Source organism: Lactuca saligna, chromosome 4 (genome assembly GCF_052625555.1).
Source record: "Lactuca saligna cultivar CGN05327 chromosome 4, ASM5262555v1, whole genome shotgun sequence".
Lineage (NCBI taxonomy): Eukaryota > Viridiplantae > Streptophyta > Magnoliopsida > Asterales > Asteraceae > Lactuca > Lactuca saligna.
In genome coordinates this window covers 192338-200449 of record NC_136420.1, presented here as the reverse complement: position 1 = coordinate 200449, position 8112 = coordinate 192338, and positions in this window count along the sequence as shown.

Sequence of the window (8112 nt, the reverse complement as noted above, 5' to 3'; positions counted from 1 at the left end):
GCCAGAAGCATTAGTTGAAGACATCTGAAAAAGAAGAACAAGTTTAGTTTAGATTTAAGAGAGTCCTTAATAAAACACCCAAATGTAATATTAAGGCTAGGATCCAATCACAATATAATATAACTTAGAAGAGGTACGCCGTAATCTAAGCTATACCATATTTGAAAGGTAGGTGAATGACGATTCACCAATTTCCACCACGAAAACCGAAATAATAAATATTTAGTTTTTATTGGTTTTAGAAATTCCTAGATTCTTTGAGATCCAATGAACTTTTCAAAGGCATGTTTCAATCTCGGGAGTGCCCTCCAGGTTTTGTGACTGGGATGCCGAGGATCACAAAACGAGGTGTGAAGTAACCATGCAAATCACTTGGTACCCTTAAAGTTTATCACTCAATCGATGTGCCGGTAAACCACACACGCTCCACTGATACTATAATAAACTTTAAGTCACCCTTTACCTACCTTGTTAAGTCCAAGTTAGTGTGCCGGTTAACCACACACGCTCCACCAACGACTCAGACAAAGTGTAAAGTGTAATTTCATGGATTTGCACCTTATTCACATTTTTCCTAAAGTAACTAAGATTGGGAATTTAATAAACATTTAGTTACTTTATATATATTCATCATACTTTGAATGAGAATTTATAAGTCCTTGTCTTACCCGTTCGGCTAACGACCCTCCACCAGTCAAGCAAGCGGTGGGTGAGAATATACACCCATTAAGTCACCATTTTATAGGCAACAACCTTATACCCACCTTATAGACCGGCTTCGTGAATGAGGCGTACTAGCGGTAAGACGACTTGTTCTTATACATATATATATATAATTATTAAATCATCATAATATAAGTATAAGGGTTGAATTTTAACTTTTAAAATTCTAGGGGTTGGAACTAAAGTTTTAACTTAACTTTACTTGTTCCAAAACTTGAGGGCAAGTTTTGTAACTTTCAAAACTTTTCATTTCTTGTAACTTATGAGTTTAATAGAGTCATAAAATGAAGACTCTTCATTTTTATAACTCTTGTGTTTTCTTAATGGTTTTAACTCAAGTGTGACTCTTGGTTTTCCATAACTTAAGGATAAGTTATGGACTCCATTAAAACACATTATGATCAAGAATTAAACTACCAAATAGGTTACAAATAATTCCTATGATCATCTAAAACATCATAAGAACAAGAACATGAATATGAACATAATCAAAAATTACATAAAACTTTGTAATTTTGATAACTAGTTGTTGTAAATGAATTAGCAAAACATTACACCACCAAAAACAAGTTTACATTTACTAAAACAGTTTAGGGTAATGTTTCTAATTCATTTTCCAGCAACTGAATCGAAATTCTGCACTCATTCGACCCTACTCGCCGAGTGCAAGAACATGACTCGCCGAGTTGGTTGAAGATACACATGGACTCGACGAGTCCCCCTATAGACTCGACGAGTCCATTCGCAGACAGCAAATATCCGATTCTGTTTTCAACTTTTAAGAACAAATAAGAACAAACAAGCCTAGGCTCTGATACCACTGATGGGTTTTGAGCATTCTAACACTTCCTAAGTGTACATGCAACCCTAATAACCTTGGATCTATGTTTGTCTAATTTGTCATGCAAAGTTGATTTCCAAGGTTATATTCCTATCTAGCATACATGGGGAACAATTTTAACATAAAGTATAGATAGAATAACTTACCTTGTTGTTGCTTGTGTTCCTTGAAACCTTGTGAGCCTAGCACCCCAAGTGTGATGCCTCAAATGCTTCACACAACACCAAATGCTCTTGGAAGAACTTATGAGAGAACACACACTCTTCAAAATCGTCCAAGCCCTCTATTACTTAGTGTGTATGTGTTGTAGCCGATTTTAGGTGGAGACATGTTTCTTATATAATGTTGACACATCTAGGGTTAAACCCTAATGTGTCATGACTCTTCATTTCCATGACCCATGGGTTTGTAACTCCCATGGAGCATCCATGGAGCATCCTATGGGTGGAACCCAACTTGATGATCCATGGAGCCTTTTAGCCCACTATACAAGATATGGATGATTTACTTAATCAACCCATATATTTAATTAGTTATCTTTTGATCACTTAATTAATTCTAAATTAATTCTTGATCAAACTAATCAAATAATATTATTAATATATTAGAACTTATAATATATTAATAATCTCCAAGCGTTATTTCTCTCATTTAGTCTATCCAATTGCATGGTGCCATGCAACCCAAATGGACCATGCCGGGTCGGGTCAAGTACATACCAGAAATAGTTATGGACTTAGACACCTTATCCAACAATATGGAAACATTTCCATAATTTCCAATACTATACTTCCAACTACTTACAAGCGACCAATCCTCGTCGAACTTTGGATTGTCCTTTGATAGTTGTTTAATTATTTTAGTCAAAACCAATTCTAGTCCTTTTTCCTTCTAAATGCGCTAGACATTTGGAAAATTTTAGAATGGTCAAACATTAAATCATTTGCAATCGATCCTATACCCATAGCGTATGGGACACGATGCACAATGTTTTATTTGCTATGTTCTCAAAATTCGAATTGTGAAGAGGAATGCCGTAATCATAATCGAAATTTTAAGAACACACTATGTACCCTTGACTAAATTTATTAATATTCTACAACCTAATCCTTTAGATTTGAAATGAAGCATAATATTCTCTCCCTTAATTATAGCAAAACAACTATACAACCCTTACAACTTTGCAAAGTATGCCTCTTGTTTTCTATAATTAATATTGCCAACTATGCAATACGTGCCTTAATAATCATAACATTTATGCTCCCACTATCATGATGATTATTATAAAACATAACACTTATGCTCCCACTAGCTTAGACATGTGTTCATAAACATCTTAACTTTCAGAAAAACAGTACTTATTGAATTTCTTAAGTTCATGTTTCTAATACTTAGTGCTTTGATAATCTTTTATCAAGGCTTCTTGAACTTATACACCTTTTCCTTCGATAGTTCATATGTGTGTCTTAACAATTAAGACTAATTGCCAAACCTCACAATTCAAATTATGGAAAGGGATGCCGTAACCATGATCGAATTCGAGAATGCAATTTTACGATCACTATCTTTTAAAATTTTTCTTAGTGAAAGCATTTTCTCACAATCATTTTCATGAAGGAGGAAATCTTATGACACTTAGATTTAAACGGTGTATGTGTTCCTATCTATGTGAATTTGTTAAAACCAAAGTTTACGACAAATTCAAACTCATATGGATCGAACTTCCTTAATCTTGATTTCTTGCCTTATGGTAACACAGCTGCCCACCATGTCTTCCAAGTAGTTAAGCAGCTCACCTTTTCCTATCAATGTACTTTCCATTGATCAAGGTCCTTGCCTTTTATGCATTCAAATGAGAACTCATAGGACTCACATGCATAATTAACTCGATTGGATTGGCACAGAAACAAAATAATGTCTTCACGATAGGTTGTAAACCTCAACTCGTGTGCTAGTGATGATCGATAAGGTTTATTTGATTTGTTCTTGAAACTTTTCAAGACTATTAAGACTCCCACTGACTCCTTGACATATACGATTCTCTTATCAAAACATTTCTTGACAAACAAATATTCAAGAGTTAGTGTAGCTTTTATCAAAACACTTCATAAATTGGTCCAAGTTGGTCTTTGTCTTATTCAAGACATCACAACATTCCACATTTGATGAATGTTATAAACCTTTAATACTTTTCACTCATTGTCACAATCTTAACTTTAAGACTTGTTATTGGAACGAAGTATGATAGACTTCTTGATTTAACCATTTCTTCAATCCTTGATTCCTCTTCTTAACATATAATTGTACTAAGACTCACTTAGAGGATCAATTGAGATATGGTTCTTAATCATTAAGACCTATCATAAAGCATAAAAGCTACTCTCCCTCTTCTTAGAATGGAGAAACTCTTATCTTTCTGCATACTTGATTCTTCTTATTCGTTTTGCTATTGATCTAAACCCTTTAATCAATTCAAAATTACACTTAATCTTGTAAGTGTAATCATATTTACTAAGCCTTTAGTAAATCATGACGAATATCTTTGTTACTCTTATGGTGAAATTGATCAACACACAACTTTGTGTACTCGATCTCGTAGTCCTTCACTTCACACTTTGTCAATGAGTTAGTCTAATTTCCAAATACGTAATTTCTCATTCATCGTGCATCCACGTTGCATGATTCCAAGTTTCTGTCCAATTGAAACTTGGTCGATGAGAAACTCTCCCTATTTGGTAAATTCTTGACATTTCCATAAATAACATAACTAAGAATCACATCCATTCGTTGTAGAAATATTCAAACATCAATTTTCATAACGATTTCATTGCAAGGAAATAAACAAATAAATAAGTGAGTCAAAATTTATTTTATTTATAAAAGCAGTGGAAAAACATTTGTCCTTACAATGCAAAATCCATTGAAAACTATGTAAAAAATGAAGAATTTCTAACAACTCAATCATAACTATCTAAGCTCAAAATCCAATCTTCAAGTCCATGCGATCAAGATCCATCTCTTGTGATTAGATTCATCTTGCTCTCTTATCAAGCTTCCTTTCTTTTCACCGATCCTTCAAAACATTCAAATGCAATCTTATCACATCATGTATTAAGAATCAATGAATATGAACTTAATGGAGTTAGATAGTGGATTCTTACCTAAAGCGTAGTCATACTTTTGACTCTCCCATCTCTTAGATCTCTTAGGTAAATAGGGCAACTTCGTCTCCAATGCCCCTTCTTTTGGCAATAAAAGCAAATTGACTCTTTTGGAACAACAAATGGAACTACTTCAGACATCGCCTTTCTCTTATGATCAAACTTTTCGATCATTGCATGTCTTTCATTTCCATTGTCTATATCCATAGAGGTCTTGAAGGCAGATTCACCAATCAACTTTGCTTTTCTATTGTGCCAAACCATTGCTGATTTAGCAGCAACAAGCATATAAGTGAGATCTATAAGGGTCACGTTGTAGCTCATCATATAGTACTCTCTTACGAACTTACTATATGAGTTGGGAAGTGACTGAAGAACCCAATCAACAGCTATCGCTTCACCGACAACGGATCCCATCATTCTTAATCTATCAATGTGTGACTTCATCCCTAAGACGTGTGCACACACCGACTTGCCCTCTTTATGTTTACTTGCCAAAAGGGCTTGAGTGATATTGAACCGTTCAATTTTACAATCTTATGGTTTAGGGAGAATAATTGGAGGAGGATGAGGAAGTGAAGCATGATTTCTTGTTCCTTGATCGAATCGTGGAATATCATCTTCATGTGGAATGCTTGTTCCACGGGATTTGAGAAGACCATAGTTGTCGAACTTTGACATCGGGAGAAAAACGAATTCAAGTTAGTTGATTGATTGAGTCCTTGGTAAATCACCCAAATGAAATTCCAAGGCTAGGACCCAACACAATATCCTACAACTCGGGAGAGGGATGCCGTAACCCAAATTGCAGAACATTTGAAGGTAAGTGAATGACGATTCACTAGTTTCCACCATGAAAAACGAAAAAGAAATTTAAGTTTTAAATCTATGAAAACTCCTAGATCCTTTGAGATTCATTGAACATTTCAATGGCATGTTTAAATCTCGATATGCCCCTCTTGTTTGTGACTGGGATGCCAAGGATCACAAAGCTGGTGTGAATAACCACGCAAACTACATGATGCCCTCACATGTTACAATCACCTATTCGATGTGCCGGTAAACCACACACGCTCCACCGAACTATGACAAACATTGAGTCACCCTTTGCTACCTTTTCTTAGAACCATTTAGTGTGCCGGTAAACCACACACGCTCCACTAACGTCTTCGCAAGGGCACAAAGTGTAATTTCATGGAATTGCATCAATTCACTTTTGCCTAAGTAACTAAGATTGGGAATTTGAAAAACATTTAGTTACTTTGTATTTCATTATACTTATAATGGAAGGTTTCGTCCTATCCTACCCGTTCGTCTAACGACCCTCCACTAGTCAAGAGTGCGGTGGGTAAGAGTGGATACCCATTCAATCGCCATTTTATAGGCAATTTCCTTAAACACCCCTTATAGACCAGCTTCGTGAATGAGGCCTACTAACGGTAAGACTGACTTTTACTCATACATATATATAATGTTAGACTTTTAATGTTATATATAGTATAGGGTGTATTTTATACTTTTAAAATACTATATGGTTAACTTTAACAATTACACTTTTAATTCAATTAAAAGGTTAACCTAAACTTTTATGGATTTATTAAACCTCTTTTAATTTTACTCCTTAATTAATTAATAAAACCATAAGGGTGTGATTTGAACTTTTCAAAACATTACTAGGGTTTTAGAATTTAACATTTCTAATTAAACCTTTAATCAACTTTTAAATTCCAAAACTTGAGAGCAAATTTTGAAACCTTTTTCAAAACATTAGGGTTTTAACTATTTAAATTTCAAAACTCCAAAACCTTTGGGTTCAAATTTAAACTATAAAACCTAAAGGGGAAAATATGAAACCTTTCATAACAACAAGGATCAAATAACAAATAATTTTAAATTAACATTTAATCACATAATTATCCATATTTGATTTATTTAATGATTTCTTGCAAAACAATTTATCAATTTACTCAAAATAATTAATCAATTATCTTATAAGGAAACAATTATCTTGTTAATTGATAATTATCTTTAATTAGATCAAGAATATAGTCATATATATCATAAAATCGGATTTATATTGATCTAACATGATAAGGTAACTATCCATATGCAAAAACAGCAAGAAATCCCGAGATAAGCATTATCTGACGAGTTGACTCGTCGAGTCAGGCATGGACTCGTCGAGTCTGCATGGACTCGGCGAGTTCAGCCATGGACTCGGCGAGTCCAGCCTCCACAAGCCAAAAAAAATCGAATTTTCTAGTTATACAAAGCATCAATACAATTGAAACCAAGCTAGGCTCTGATACCACTGATGGGTTTTGGTCATAAGACATCCTATGTTCTCATACAAACCCTAATGCTTGGATCTAGGTTTCTCTATTGTACATGCTTTGAATCCAAGACTATAAACCCTAATTCTAGCATACAAGTAATCATATTAATATGTAATTAGGTTTAAGATCATACCTTGATTGTTATGTAGCAATAACAATCACAAATCTCCTTGAATTGACTTTGGAAGGCTTAGAGTCACAAGTGTTACTCCTCTAATGGTTCACAAACACCATAAGCAAGAGGATGAAGAGGAGAGAGGTTGGAGGCTGCCAAAAACGTGTGTAATCCCTTAAAAGAAGCTTAGCCACGTTTTTGAGCCTTAAGGGGTCTTTATATAGTTGGGCTATTAGGGTTATCTAACAAGGAAACCCTAATTTTGATGCTTAAGCCCTAAGCAACCCATAGACTCCTTTTTTCAAGCCCATGGACGATTTCCTTATGGGTTTCCCATTAGAATTCGTCCATCCCTTAATACAAGGCAATCCATGGCCCAAATCATAATTATCTTATAATTACAATTCCAGTCCCTTAAGTTTAATTAATCTCTTTTAGTCACAAAACTAATTACCAATTAATTATTGACTAATATTAATTAACCAATATGATTTCTCCTTTAATATATTATTCCCATAATATATTAATAAATCATATTTAATCCTTACTCTCCATAATTCATCCTATCAAGTTGCTTTGGTGAAGGCAACCCAAAAGGACCATGCACCATCGGGTCAAGTACATACCAAAATAGTTATGGACTTAGACACTAATCCAACAAGTTTATGGTCAATAGACCAAGTGTGTTGGAGTTTACGGCCCAGGGGAGTAAACTCCTGGCCGTAAACTCTCTATAGGGCCCCTAAATGAAGCTTAACATTATTACAACTCAAGTAATGAAGTGCTTCAAGGTTTACTAGGGAGTTAGGGCTTCCTTTTAACTCCTTTGAGGAGTTCACGGCCCTGGGACCATATCCCTTGGATATTACAGCCATAATCTCCCTTAGGAGGGTGTTTGTGGTGTTTTCAAGTCCCTAGTTTAACTAGGAACTAAAC